The 15,981-nt window shown below is 43.0% G+C and overlaps 1 protein-coding gene across 2 annotated transcripts in view; it reads right to left on the minus strand.

Annotated features, from left to right (window-relative positions):
* Positions 1 to 9,303, minus strand: part of LOC106611279 (uncharacterized) — a 59,075-nt gene extending 49,772 nt beyond the window's left edge. Inside the window, exon 1 of one of the 2 annotated variants that reach the window (XM_082955763.1) lies at positions 8,752 to 9,303. The gene's annotated coding sequence lies outside the window, so the exon portion shown is untranslated. The remainder of the gene's footprint in view (positions 1 to 8,751) is intronic. The other variant, XM_014211317.3, reaches the window with a different exon arrangement.
* Positions 9,304 to 15,981: the final 6,678 nt, after the last annotated feature.

Raw genomic sequence — 15,981 nt, forward strand, 5'->3', positions numbered from 1 at the left:
GAGTGTTTGATTATGTCTGTCCAGAAGTCCATTGCTCCATGGACTGTATGCAGCAGTTGTCTTTACTTCCATGTTGAATTTCTCTGCCATTTCTCTTATTTCATTATTATTGAATTGTCCTCCATTGTCACTGTACAATTTCTGGGGAGGGCCATGCACACTTACCCAGGAATGCATGAAGTCCCTGACGATGTCACTGGGTTTCTTTGTATTCACAATGCTTCCAGTGCTGAAGCGTGTGAAGTGGTCGATTATGTGAAGGTACCACACACTTGGTGCTAACTCATGTAGATCTACAGCCACTGTTTCATTGTACTTGGAAGCTAGTGGCAAACCAACAGCTGGTTTGGGCTTAGGTTTACTGTATTTTTGACATGTCTCACAATTGTTAACTATGTGCTGTAGAATGGAAATACTCTCATCATCATTATTCCCTGAACTGCTGAGTAACTTCTGAAGTCTGTCAACTGTAGCATGTCCAAACTGTTTGTGAAGCTTTAACAATACTTTGTGTTTTTCTTTTGTGTTCATGTTCTCTGTGACTGTCAGAATCTCCATGTGCTCTGTGTCCGTCCGAATCTTATTTTTGCATGGACTCTGTGTGATGTCTTTGTCTAAAATGTTTACACAATAGTGGCCTGAGGTAGTAAGTTCAAGAGTCACTGGTTGTTTAAACATCACTGCCTTGTCATTGTTTATGTCTAGTACCTGCCTGCCTTCTTGAGGGAAGCTTTGCTTAATAGTAAGGGGATATCTGTAGGGACCACCTCTGTTTCAGTGTGACACTTTGTCTGACACATTTTTGCTGGTATCTTAACTCTCTTGGTAGAATGGACAATTCTCCCATCTCCAAATTTGAAAGCTCTGTTGCTTGGTGTGTCAATCATATTTTGTACTTCTTTCATATTTAGTTCACTGACATAGCTATCAAGCCATTTTGCACCACACACTGTCCGTGTACATGCAGTATCAATCACAGCAGATCCTAAGGATTCAACTATAAAAATCTCAGTATCAGAAGCAGATTCATTTGAAAACAGTGTAATGTTACACTGCTCTATATCGTGTTTACATTTTCTTCTGTTAGTTTAACTTGTTCATTTTTATGAGGACAGTCTTTAACCCAATGGTAAGTGCTTTGACAAACAGCACATTTTGATCTCCTTCCATATTTGTCCAGTGGATTTGTTCCGGGAAATGGCGCCCTCTTCTGGTTGTCTTGAGAACGTGACTTTTTTTCTCTGCTGCTCAGTGTAATATGCTCCGTCACTCGCTTGCATTCCATCTGTTAACGGCGCGACAGATGTCTTTTCACCAAAAATTATTTTTAGTGCCGACTTCATTGATGCAAAAGTCAGTACAGTACAAGCAGTCAAAGCCAACTGTTTCTCCCTACCATCTAGACAGGCAGTATCTAGCAACTTGAAAGCTAACACTGCATCCGGGAGAACCATGTCGTACTTGCGCATCCTATTGTACCTCTGTTCGAAATCAATGATGTAGTCCGTCATTGCAACCGAAATATCTCTCGTAACACTGTCAAAGTTTGAATATGCCTCGTAGGCACGGTCTTTCTCTTCTTTAAGAAATACAGAATCCAGTGCTCTGATCAAAGTTCCCATACCATCATCATTGTTCAAATCCTCAACGGATATTTCCAGTGCTGTATCTCTCGCTCTTCCCTCGAGCGATAATACCACCGCAAGTGCTTGCTTTTTCGCGTCCAGATTAGTAACCCGTGTCCAGATTCCAAGTTCATTTTTCCAACTTTCGTACGACCTCTTCTCGTCGAAGCGAGGTGGCACATTGTAGTTATTAGCCATCCTCTGCTACCAATGTTAACACGAAATGACAACGACAAGGTTCCAGTTTAACAACGTTTACTATACTGTATGAACACACTACAAGGTAGCCATTACACTCACGGCTAGGTCCATCCACGAACTGACTTTCTGCGCAGGCGCACTCTTGACTGAGTGATAGCCCCGTAATAACAGAAATATAGGGATACTTACAAACATCGAACATCACACCGGATAGCTAATGACAGCTGAGGCCTGTGGAGATGATAGCTAATGACAGCTGAGGCCTGTGGAGATGATAGCTAATGACAGCTGAGGCCTGTGGAGATGATAGCTAATGACAGCTGAGGCCTAGGCCTGTGGGCCATATGAACGAAACCTAGCTATTGAAAATGTACCCCTTGGGTTGAGGAGTAGCCTAGGCTTGGTTCCTAGTGCAGCCATCCCACACAAGCTCTTTCTCATCCCACAGCACCACCACACATACCCAGCAGCCCCACACACACGCTGACAGCAGCTACTAAGGGAATAGACTACATCGGGGTTGGGATCAATTCCATTTCAATTCTAGTCCATTAAGGAAATTCCAATTGTCTTCAATGTTTTTCAGTGGGTAAAATGTGGAATTGGAATTTGGTTTACTTTCTGAATTGACTGGAATTGAAATTGAATTGACCCCACCTCTGGGTTAAAGAGTTCACTAAATCTAATAAAATGTATGCAAGCTTCACTCTATAACATATCTATACCCTCTATATATAACATATCTATACCCTCTATATATAACATATCTATACCCTCTATATATAACATCTCTATACCCTCTATATATAACATCTCTATACCCTCTATATATAACATATCTATACCCTCTATATATAACATATCTATACCCTCTATATATAACATATCTATACCCTCTATATATAACATATCTATACCCTCTATATATAACATATCTATACCCTCTATATATAACATATCTATACCCTCTATATATAACATATCTATAACAGAACCAAGAGACGAGACATTTGTGTAACAACAAACCAAGTCTGGTCTATTTCAGTGTTGACTAGACCAGTCACTGACCGTGTAACAACAAACCAAGTCTGGTCTATTTCAGTGTTGACTAGACCAGTCACTGACGTGTAACAACAAACCAAGTCTGGTCTATTTCAGTGTTGACTAGACCAGTCACTGACGTGTAACAACAAACCAAGTCTGGTCTATTTCAGTGTTGACTAGACCAGTCACTGACGTGTAACAACAAACCAAGTCAGGTCTATTTCAGTGTTGACTAGACCAGTCACTGACGTGTAACAGACTCGTGGTGTTTGATCATTTAAATGCTTCCAAGACTCTGCCACTTTCCTGTCGTAAAACACATTCGACTTCATAGCCTACTTTATAGCCTACTTTATTAGCAAACTCTCAAAAGTGATGAGAACTTATTTTAGCATTCTGTGTGAGGAAGTAGCCTACTATAGCATTCTGTGTGAGGAAGTAGCCTACTATAGCATTCTGTGTGAGGAAGTAGGCTACTCTAGCATTATGCGTGAGGAAGTAGGCTACTCTAGCATTCTGCGTGAGGAAGTAGGCTACTCTAGCATTCTGCGTGAGGAAGTAGGCTACTCTAGCATTCTGCGTGAGGAAGTAGGCTACTCTAGCATTCTGCGTGAGGAAGTAGGCTACTCTAGCATTCTGCGTGAGGAAGTAGGCTACTCTAGCATTATGCATGAGGAAGTAGGCTACTCTAGCATTCTGCGTGAGGAAGTAGGCTACTCTAGCATTCTGTGTGAGGAAGTAGAGTACTCTAGCATTCTGTGTGAGGAAGTAGAGTACTCTAGCATTCTGTGTGAGGAAGTAGAGTACTCTAGCATGCTGCGTGAGGAAGTAGACAACTCTAGCATTCTGCGTGAGGAAGTAGGCTACTCTAGCATTCTGTGTGAGGAAGTAGAGTACTCTAGCATTCTGTGTGAGGAAGTAGAGTACTCTAGCATTCTGCGTGAGGAAGTAGAGTACTCTAGCATTCTGCATGAGGAAGTAGGCTACTCTAGCATTCTGTGTGAGGAAGTAGGCTACTCTAGCATTCTGTGTGAGGAAGTAGAGTACTCTAGCATTCTGTGTGAGGAAGTAGGCTACTCTAGCATTCTGTGTGAGGAAGTAGGCTACTCTAGCATTCTGCGTGAGGAAGTAGGCTACTCTAGCATTATGCATGAGGAAGTAGGCTACTCTAGCATTCTGCGTGAGGAAGTAGAGTACTCTAGCATGCTGTGTGAGGAAGTAGGCTACTCTAGCATTCTGTGTGAGGAAGTAGAGTACTCTAGCATGCTGTGTGAGGAAGTAGAATACTCTAGCATTCTGTGTGAGGAAGTAGAGTACTCTAGCATGCTGTGTGAGGAAGTAGAGTACTCTAGCATGCTGTGTGAGGAAGTAGAGTACTCTAGCATTCTGCATGAGGAAGTAGGCTACTCTAGCATTCTGTGTGAGGAAGTAGAGTACTCTAGCATGCTGTGTGAGGAAGTAGAGTACTCTAGCATTCTGTGTGAGGAAGTAGGCTACTCTAGCATTATGCAAAGAGGCCTCAGAGCACTCTTTGCTTACATGACATGACATCACAATGCCACAGTGTATCACCAGCACAGGAGCAATCCCATGATGCAACGGGACAGGGGTGGGAAACGTCAATTACAGCACAGATGCAGACACAGTTAGATAACAGTGAAATCAAGAAGACAGTGAAATTTGATACAATGTCGTTGACACGTTGTTGGAGTCCCACACAGTGGCCCTAGCGCTGCATCTCTCTCTCTCTTCCTAGATAAGACTAGCAGAGCAGCATGCATTTAGTGTGTTGTCATACAGTCAGGGAACATACAGTCAGGGAACCCCAACCTTCATCTCTCTGTGTGAGAAGCCACCAATAAAACACACTCTGCATTAGCCTAAGTTTCAAGGTCACAGAGGCTCTATTCCAATCTCCTGCCTCTCTGGAGTCAGATACATTCCTGTTAGAAAATGAGCACTTTTTTTGTACAGCGGGAGTAGTATATTTTCTTCAATCTCTCCATCTGGGCAATTCATAAAGCATCTCTGAGTAGAAGTGCTGATCTAGGATCAGTTTTGACTTTCAGATCACAATGAATAAGATTACAGTATTTATTTATTTTACCTTTATTTAACTAGGCAAGTCAGTTAAGAACAAATTCTTATTTTCAATGACAGCCTAGGAACAGTGGGTCAACTGCCTTGTTCAGGAGCGGAACGACAGCTTTTTACCTTGTCAGCTCGGGGATCCGATCTCGCAACCTTTCGGTTGCAAGTCCAACGCTCTAACAACTAGGCTACCTGCCGCCCTATACCTTATGCTACAGGGAGTCCACCGGACGGACGGTGGAATGTTGTCCCACTCCTCTTCAATGGTTGTACACGTCGATCCAGAGCATCCCAAACATGGTCAATCGGTGACATGTCTAGTGAGTATGCAGGCCATGGAAGAAGTGGAACATTTTCAGCTTCAAGGAATTGTGTACAGATCCTTGCCGCCCCTGTATATGATCCTAGAACAGCACTCCTACTTTGAGATAATTTATGAATACAGGTACAGAAGGCTGCCCGCTGCCTCAGAGCCAGCCCAGAACCACCCCACTCAGACAGCAGGTGGCTGGTCCACACTGTTGTAGATGAGACCCAATTGGCACCATATTCCCTATTGCGTGCACCACTTTTGACCAGGAAGACTAGACTGCACGTCACAGTAATAAAGCAGTCACGATGAGATGATAGGCCTACTTCCATTCCTATTAGTCTGAGCAGTCACACATCCACACACACACACACACACACACACACACACACACACACACACACACACACACACACACACACACACACACACACACACACACACACACACACACACACTTGCCTCCCCCAACACACACAAACATGTGTCAAGTCAACACGGTAAATAGGAGTCATTAAACTAGGGGAAACACCTCCAATGTTTGCTAATCTAATTCATTAGTGAGTTAGAGCAGCCTCAGCCTGGTCTAATGGACCAGAGACGTCCTCCTTTATGGGTGACTCAAATGGTGCCCTATTCCCTATGAGCCCTGGACAAAAGTAGTGCACTATGTAGTAGAGGACGATGATTAATCGGCATGGACGATTCAAGTTTTCATAACAATCGGTAATCTGCATTTTGGGACGACCGATTATGGCCGATTACATTGCAATCCACGAGGAGACTGCGTGGCAGGCTGACCACCTGTTACACGAGTGCAGCAAGGAGCCAAGGTAAGTTGCTAGCTAGCATTAAACTTACCTTATAAAAAACAATCAATCTTAACATAATCACTAGTTAACTACACATGGTTGATGATATTACTAGTTTAACTAGCTTGTTCTGCGTTGCGTATAATCAATGAGGTGCCTGTTAATTTATCATCGAATCACAGCCTACTTCGCCAAACGAGTGATGATTTAACAAAAGTGCATTCGCATCAGGGTATATGCAGCAGTTTGGGCCACCTGGCTCGTTGCAAACTGTGTGAAGACCATTTCTTCCTAAATAAGACCGTAATTAATTTGCCAGAATTGTACATAATTATGACAGAACATTGAAGATTAGGCTGGAAAATACTATAGTGCCTATAAGAACATCCAATAGTCAAAGGTATATGAAATACAAATGGTATAGAGAGAAATAGTCCTATAATTCCTATACTAACTACAACCTAAAACTTCTTACCTGGGAATATTGAAGACTCATGTTAAAAGGAACCATCAGCTTTCATATGTTCTCATGTTCTGAGCAAGGAACTTAAACGTTAGCTTTCTTACATGGCACATAGTGCACTTTTACTTTCTTCTCCAACACTTTGTTTTTGCATTATTTAAACCAAATTGAACATGTTTCATTATTTATTTGAGACTAAATAGATTTTATTTATGTATTATATTAAGTTAAAATTAAAGTGTTCATTCGGTATTGTTGCAATTGTCATTATTACAAAAATATTAAAAATACAAAAAAATACAAAAAATGCCAGATTAATTGGTATCTGCTTTTTTGGGGTCTTCCAATAATCGGTATCGGTATTGGCGTTGAAAAATCATAATCGGTAAACCTCTATCTACTATGTAGTGAAAAGGGTGCCATTTGGGATGCTGACCTCTGGAGATTAAAGCAGTGTCTGATTCCCTAGCTGCTGCTGCCTGGGCCTGGCTGTTCAGTTTAAAGCCCTGGAGCCTTGCCCTGGAGCCTAGCCCTGGAGACTTGGCCTGGAACCTTGGCCTGGAGCCTTGGCCTGGAGCCTAGCCCTGGAGCCTAGCCCTGGAGCCTTGGCCTGGAGCCTTGGCCTGGAGCCTTGGCCTGGAGCCTTGGCCTGGAGCCTTGGCCTAGAGCCTTGGCCTAGAGCCTAGGCCTGGAGCCTAGCCATGGAGCCTTGGCCTGGAGCCTTGGCCTGGAGCCTAGCCATGGAGCCTAGCCCTGGAGCCTTGGCCTGGAGCCTAGCCCTGGAGCCTAGGCCTGGAGCCTAGCACTGGAGCCTAGCCCTGGAGCCTTGGCCTGGAGCCTAGCCCTGGAGCCTAGCCCTGGAGCCTAGCCCTGGAGCCTAGGCCTGGAGCCTAGGCCTGGAGCCTAGCCATGGAGCCTAGGCCTGGAGCCTAGCCCTGGAGCCTAGCCCTGGAGCCTAGGACTGGAGCCTAGCCCTGGAGCCTAGGCCTGGAGCCTAACCCTGGAGCCTAGCCCTGGAGCCTAGCCATGGAGCCTAGCCATGAAGCATGGAATAAACAAACATACAGTCAATAATACATTAGAAAAGGTCTATATACAGTGTGTGCATATGAGGTAAGATAAGGGAGGTAAGGCAATAAATAGGCCATGGTGGCGAAGTAATTACAATATAGCCATTAAACACTGGAATGGTAGATGTGCAGCCTAGCCCTGGAGCCTCCCCTCTGAGCATGATGATACAGTCGGGAGTGAGTGGGCATGATAGTAGTGAATGATGCTGGGGTTGTCTCTCAATATCTGAACCTCATTAAAGTACTTGCAGACTACTGTATTGCTCAATTACTGTATAAAGTATATATTGATTGTGTGTGAGACTCTGTACTGTAAAGTTTGCCTGTTGATAAGCTATTCTTCTCAACTAATGAGTTGTTCTGGATCTTGAATCACATGGCATAAAAAATCATGTAATGGCTAACGTCATTATATGCCATGTCAAGCTATGAATGAAGTATTGTCTGTACCACACATGACTATGCAGCTACAGTACTCTCTCTCTCATACACACACACACGTCAGTTTAACATAACCATAATATGACGTGAGTGATTGATTAGAAACAAAGCTATGCAGTTGCTGTCAAAAAGAATGGCTGTTGACAGAAATGGCTGTCTGTCATACTGGGGCTGCTATACCGCCAGCGAACAAGCTAGAGACAAATATATCCACTAGCACTACGCTTCTGATTTCATTACCACAATAAAAATGTCATGACGACAATGCACGATATAAAATCGCTCTAGTAACAGTCAGCTGTTACAATGTAATAACTATATAACTAACTAATTGGTGTTTTACAGTGTGTTGCTGCTTTACTAAGCTGCGTAGCAAGCCTAGCGTTGCTACAGCAGATTTACGATTGCGCGTACACGCACATTGATTGCACACACGGGCTATACTAGAGTGCCTCTTTGCATTTAGCGATTGGATATCATAAAGATAATCAACCTACTAAGGCTATGGGGAAACTGCGTTCTGGAATATAACCTTGATGCATCTAGTTATGGAACGACCTTGGCAGCGATGATACATTGCGTCAGTCCTTTTAAAATGTAGCTAATGTGGCCTACTGCATTCGTACATGTTGACGTCGGCCAATGTTAGCTAGCTAGCTATCAGTATCCGTTTGCATAGCAGCGGTGTCCATACCTTGACCGCTCCAATCCTTGATCCGAAAGGAGCCGGGTGTGGTTACAGAAAATCCTCTGTGTTTGTCTTGATGGAATGTGGAGACATTGGGTGGAATTCCATAGCGGGCGCGTTATGCATGCGGCGTTGATTCTGCAGCTGAGGTTTACATACAGACATGTGAATTCAGCAGTGACATAATGAGTTTGATTTAATTGTCCCTTTTCTCCTTCTCTCCCCCTGTCACCTCAGCATCTCTCTCTCTCTCTCTATCGCTGCAGATCCCTGACGTGACTAACGGTATCAGCCAGCCTGACTGCGGGCTCGTTCACGATCATATCCCCCTCGCAACAGCTCGCTATGAAAACGCATTCGTGATTTAAAGCGCTAGTGCAAGTGTAATGCAAGCTAATTATGTTTCATGAGCATGGCCGCGCCCAATATTCCATAGGAAGTTCCCGGACTTTAGTTATTGTTACTAGGTCTTGCAAACCTCATATTACAATTTCACGTCCTCTATTCTATTCTGGTGTATTTTCATGTAATTGTTTTCATCAATGAAGATCCAGATATGACAGCGTTGTAGATTTTGGTGCAACATGCTTCTGCACAATATCATGTGTGCTTTGGTATTGTCTCTCTACCACAATTTTAAGAGTTATTGCATTAACAACCACTATTCACTGAACATTTGCTGACAGCTAAGAAATATATTTTTTAGGGGTAAATACTTCAAAGGAGCTTGATGGGAATGTTCAAAACTGCTCATATAGTTTTTGGAGCCAATCCCAAACAATTACATCTACCTCAAATTCTTGCCACTTGATTATTGCTGACCTGTTATATGAGCATGTGCTTGGTCTGCTCGCGGTGCTTACACCTATCTATTTGTGCATACATTTTCAGAAGTGCAAGACGTCCCAAGGATCCCGGATTTCACTAATCGATTACGTATCCATGCACAAGACCGTACAGTATACAACTCTGTTGTATTTCCTTTTAGCTACCTCAAAACAATCTGAGAGCAGTCGTTTCGTGTGTAACAGTTAGCTCGATCTAGATATGACCGCCAATGGAAATCAAACGGTCTGAATGCCAGCTAGTAGCTAATGTAGCTAGCCTACCGTGTGTTCATGTTGCTCTCGCAAATCCTGGCAGTATTCTGTCCAGTAGATTCCCACCGCTCTCTCGTCACTACAGGATGCCCAAGCTCTTCGGAGCGCTAGTTCTTGTCGGACTGGCTCTGGCGTGCTTAGCTTCCTGGGTGCTGGAGAGCTATGACACCCCCAACGCAGTGTCTGGCTGTCTAGCGGCCGGTGTTGTGAGCTGGGATGGAGATGAGTAGTAGGACCAGTCTTCCTCCGTAACCCGGCGGCGACTTGGATAACATATTCTGGTTCGTGCAGGTGAGTGGATCCAGCTGCTTACTCGATTTTCTATCTAATTGCTAACTGGCTAGCTAAGGGCTGTCGCTTCACTTGTCACTGTCAATTGGCACTGACTGGCAGGGACGGGTGACAGCTATTAGCGAGTAGCTAAGTAACCCGATTGCCTAGTAGTAGTGGCTTATCATGTAAAAAGCTACACTGAATGCGGTCACAGACAGACCAGTTAGTTGCCTTATTGGGTGCTGTACTGTCATGCATGGACAAAGCAAAGCTCGAATCCCAGAGCTGACAAGGTAAAAATCTGTCGTTCTGCCCCTGAACAAGGCAGTGTTCCCAGGTCGGCCGTCATTGAAAATAAGAATTTGTTCTTAACTGACTTGCCTAGTTAAATAAAGGTAAAATAAAAAAATAAAATAAAATGTGCACCAGCCAGGCGAGCCAGCCATCGAGATAACACTGTTATTAACAGGTTGTAAGACTTTGAACACTGTTGTAACCATACTGAACAAAAATATAAACGCAACATGTAAAGTGTTGGTCCCATGTTTCATGAGCTGAAATAAAAGATCCCAGAAATGTTCCATAGGCACAAAAAGCTTATTTCTCTCCAATTTTGAGAACAAAATTGTTTACATCCCTGTTAGTCAGCATTTCTCCTTTGCCAAGATAATCCATCCACCTGACAGGTGTGGCATATCAAGAACCTGATTAAACAGCATGATCATTACACAGGTGCATCTTCTGCTGGGGACAATAAAAGGCCACTCTAAAATGTATAGTTTTATCACACAACACAATGAATGCCACAGATGTCTCAAGTTTTGATGGAGCGTGCAATTGGCATGCTGACTGCAGGAATGTCCACCAGAGCTGTTGCCAGATAATTGAATGTTCATTTCTTTACCATAAGCCGCACTCCAACGTCATTTTAGAGAATTTGTCAGTATGTCCTACCGGCCTCACAACCTCAGAACACATGTAACCACGCCAGCCCAGGACCTCCATATCCGGCTCCTTCACCTGTGGGAACGTCTGAGACCCGCCACCCAGACAGCTGATGAAACTGTGGGTTTGCACAAGTGAAGAATTTCTGCACAAAACATCTCAGGAAAGCTCATCTGTGTGATCGTCATCCTCACCAGGGTCTTGACCTGACTGCAGCTTGGCGTCGTGACCGACTTCAGTGGTCAAATGTTCAACTTAAATGGTCACTGGTACACTGTAGAAGTGAAACAAATGAATCCCGGTTTCAACTGTACCGGGCAGATGGCAGACAGCGTGGATGGCATAGTGTGGGCGAGTGGTTTGCTAATGTAAACGTTGTGAACAGAGTGCACTGTGGTGGAGGTGGGGTTATGGTATGGACAGGCATAAGCTACGGACTATGAACACAATTGCATTTTATCGATGGCAATTTCATGCACCGAGATACCATGACAAGATCCTGAGGCCCATTGTTGTGCCATTCATCCGCTGCCATCATGTCGCAAGGATCTGTACACAGTTCCTTGAAGCTGAAAATGTTCCACTTCTTCCATGGCCTGCATACTCACTAGACAAATCACCGATTGACCATGTTTGGGATGCTCTGGATCGACGTGTACAACCATTGAAGAGGAGTGGGACAACATTCCACCGTCCGTCCGGTGGACTCCCTGTAGCATAAGGTATAGGGCGGCAGGTAGCCTAGTTGTTAGAGCGTTGGACTTGCAACCGAAAGGTTGCGAGATCGGATCCCCGAGCTGACAAGGTAAAAATCTGTCGTTCTGCCCCTGAACAAGGCAGTTAAACCACTGTTCCTAGGCTGTCATTGAAAGTAATAATTTGTTCTTAACTGACTTGCCTAGTTAAATAAAGGTAAAATAAAATAGTGGCAGGCCTATCACAACATCCTGAAGAGGTCCCAGGTCCTGGAACGCACCAAATGGATTGACATCTGCTGAAACCATGGTGACTAATAGAAGCTTCTTCTCATATCCTCTTACACATATTACTTTCTATAAAGAGGAAACCAAGAAGGTCCTATTCACAGGGTTGAGGGATTGGTATGGAATTGGGCCATAAATGTCTATATCTGTACATGGCCAATCAGTTGACTAGGGAGTTGACTGGAGTAGATTGTAGAATAAGGTAAAGAAACCGCAAACCTACAGATATGTGCATTCTTTGTGCATTTCACCTCAAAGCTGAGCAGTCAGTCACTTCACTGCTTAATGCCCCTCCACTGGTATTGAATTACAAACACTATTATCTACAATACAACATTCATATGTCTAGCTTTCTACCAACCAGCTCTCTACGGCTGTGTTCACACAGGCAGCCCAATTCAGATTGTTTTCTTTACTAATTGGTCTTTTGACCAATCAGATCAGCTCTGAACAAGATATGATGTGAAAAGATCTAAAGTGATTGGTCAAAATACCAATTAGTGGAAAAAAGATTAGAATTGGGCTTCCTGTGTAAACGCAGCCATAGCCACCAGTGTAGCTGGTGTTAGTTCAAATCAAATTAGATTTGTCACATATGCCGAATACCTTACTGTGAAATGCTTACTTACAGGCCCTTAACCAACAATGCAGTTCAAGATAGTTTAAAAAAAGTTGCCTCTCTGTGTTCGCTTGTCTGTGTAACATAAGCACTAGAGACTTACAGTATTTTTGACATTTATTCTAGCTATCTGAGCTATCTAAGCCAGAAATAGATGCACACATACAGTATACAAGGTAGATTCTACAGTATGAAGACAGTTCTCCATCATAAAACCAGGCAGAGGTGTTGTGACCAGCACACTGTATGCTGTCGCCAACTCAGTCACATAATAATGTTGTCTCTTGTTATACCCAGGAAGTACTCAGCCATAGTGGGCGGTCCACAAGACCCCTCCGGTAACTACTCCTTGATCTGTGCTGATGTTTCCATCACCTCTGGACCCAAGCAGCCGTACAACTTATTTGGCATTCTCAACCAGGTAGAGGATGTTACACTGGCAATACTAAAGTGCCTATAAGAACATCCAATAGTCAAAGGTATATGAAATACAAATGGTATAGAAAGAAATAGTCCTATAATTCCTATAATAACTACAACCTAAAACTTCTTAACTGGGAATATTGAAGACTCATGTTAAAAGGAACCACCAGCTTTCATATGTTGCCATGTTCTGAGCAAGGAACTTAAACGATATATTTTTTACATGGCACATATTGCACTTTTACTTTCTTCTCCAACACTGTTTTTGCATTATTTAAACCAAATTGAACACGTTTCATTATTTATTTGACACTAAATAGATTTTATTTATGTATTATATTAAGTTAAAATAAAAGTGTTCATTCAGTATTGTTGTAATTGTCATTATTACACATACACATATATATATAAAAATTGGCCGATTAATCGGTATCGGCTTGTTTTGGCCCTCCAATAATCGGTATCGGCGTTGAAAAATCATAATCGGTCGACCTCAACTAGGAACGTTCTACACCTGGTTTGACATTGGGAATGTTGTCAAATAGTTCAGAGAACATTAAGAAACAATGTTCTTCTGTGGGAATTTCAGTACTTCAGCATAACATTTTCTACAGGTTTCCTCATGGTTCATTTAAAGTCATGTTCTCAAACCACAAGAACATTTTCAAAACAGCTAACCCAAAAATGTTAACCCAAAATAAGCTAAGACTGTTATTAAAAGTCTTACTGAAACATTCAGTGAAAGTATTAAGGAAGTTATTCAAAAACCTTGAAATAACCCATCATTTCCATTCTCAGAGTGTTAATAAAACCTCCCAGGAAAACTTAAAAGGAACCAGAGTAAAATATTCTCAGAACCCCCCCCCCCCCCATGCAACCTATAAATAAATATTTACAGGACAGGCGAAATGTTCACTTCCGTTTTCTTAACGTTTCCATTCCCAGAACCAATGGGAAACCAAAAGTGTACGTTCCCACAACTTTCAAGGAACCAAATGTGCTAGCTGGGACATGTTACAAATTTGTAAGTGCTTAAGATCCAGTTCAATCTCTTTAACTGTTTTCCTGTGTCTCCAAGTGTCTTCAGGACTGTCGTCTTGGGCCTGTCTGTCCCTGCACCTGGTCAGTAAAGCAGACACCTTTTACTACTCTGATGCTCTTTAACCTCTGCACTGCCTTAGGTGAGTCTCCTACTGGGTCCAGAGGACAACCATCCATTAAACTCTACCTGTCTCTCCCTCATCAGCCAGTCTCAACTCGCTCCCTAACCCTTGCCCCTTCAATGTTTATAGATCTGTAATGTGTAAACCTGTAATTCTGCTACAACTACCTATCCAGACCCTTTAGATCTGCAAACATCTTGGGTTAGGGCCAAGGGGAAGCAAGCCGACTGGGACAGACTGTGTGCGTCTGTCCACACCGTGTGTGTATCCCTCTACTCACCCTTTCTCTCTCTGCAGGCCCCTGGGTCATAGGAGAGTTGATTGATTGCCACAGCGGAGCTTGCTTTGCCTTCGGAGTGTTCATCGACAGACACTTCATTGAGGGAAGCCTCACTTATGTCATTGGGGTTGTGCAGGTGAGGTATTTAATCATGATCATTATGAGATGTTAAGACATTATAAGGTGGTCATACACGCTTATGACAAGTCTTTCAGTGCAATATACCTGCATTATAGGGCATTATGCTTGGAGACATTTAGTAAAGCTCTATCTGACAGATACAGTGGAAGACTACAAGGCAGTGCTTCTATTTCAGTTAAAATGGTTCCCTGTAGTTGACAAACGCATCTGTTTTCTCTCTCTTTCTCTGTTTTCTCCCCCCCTCCATTTCCCAACAGGTGATCTTCTTCAACATGCCTCTCACCTGTTAGTTTGATATGTTTGGTATACTGTTGTTATGCTGTAATACTCTTGAACTGCAAAAATCAAGGATTTTACACATGCCACATTACTATTTTCAAAGTTGACAGTTGAAATGAAGAAAAATGCTTTCTGTGCTATTTGGATGAACAAAAACATAGAAGAGCCAGTTTGGTCTACTTACAGTGCCTTCGGAAAGTATTCAGACCCTTTGAATTTTTCCAGACTTATTCTAAAATGTATTTAAAAAAAACATCCCTCATCAATCTACACGTATTACCCCATAATGACAAAACCAAAACAGGGTTTTAGACATTTTTGCAAATGTATTACAAATAAAAAACAGAAATACCTTATTTACATAAGTATTCAGACCCTTTGCTATGAGACTTGAAATTGAGATCAGGTTTATCCTGTTTCCATTGATCATCCTTTAGATGTTTCTACAACTTGATTGGAGTGCACCTATGGTAAATTCAATTGATTGGACATGATTTGGAAAGGCACACACCTGTCTACACTGCTCAAAAAAATAAAGGGAACACTTAAACAACACAATGTAACTCCAAGTCAATCACACTTCTGTGAAATCAAACTGTCCACGTAGGAAGCAACACTGATTGACAATAAATTTCACATGCTGTTGTGCAAATGGAATAGACAACAGGTGGAAATTATAGGCAATTAGCAAGACACCTCCAATAAAGGAGTGGTTCTGCAGGTGGTGACCACAGACCACTTCTCAGTTCCTATGCTTCTTGGCTGATGTTTTGGTCACTTTTGAATGCTGGCGGTGCTTTCACTCTAGTGGTAGCATGAGACGGAGTCTACAACCCACACAAGTGGCTCAGGTAGTGCAGCTCATCCAGGACGGCACATCAATGCGAGCTGTGGCAAGACGGTTTGCTGTGTCTGTCCAACAGGACAATGGCCCTAAGCACACAGCCAAGACAACGCAGGAGTGGCTTCGGGACAAGTCTCAATGTCCTTGAGTGGCCCACCCAGAGCCTGGTCTTGAACCAGATCGAAC

Source organism: Salmo salar, chromosome 09, assembly GCF_965601325.2.
Source record: "Salmo salar chromosome 09, fSalSal1, whole genome shotgun sequence".
NCBI classification, from domain to species: Eukaryota; Metazoa; Chordata; class Actinopteri; order Salmoniformes; family Salmonidae; genus Salmo; species Salmo salar.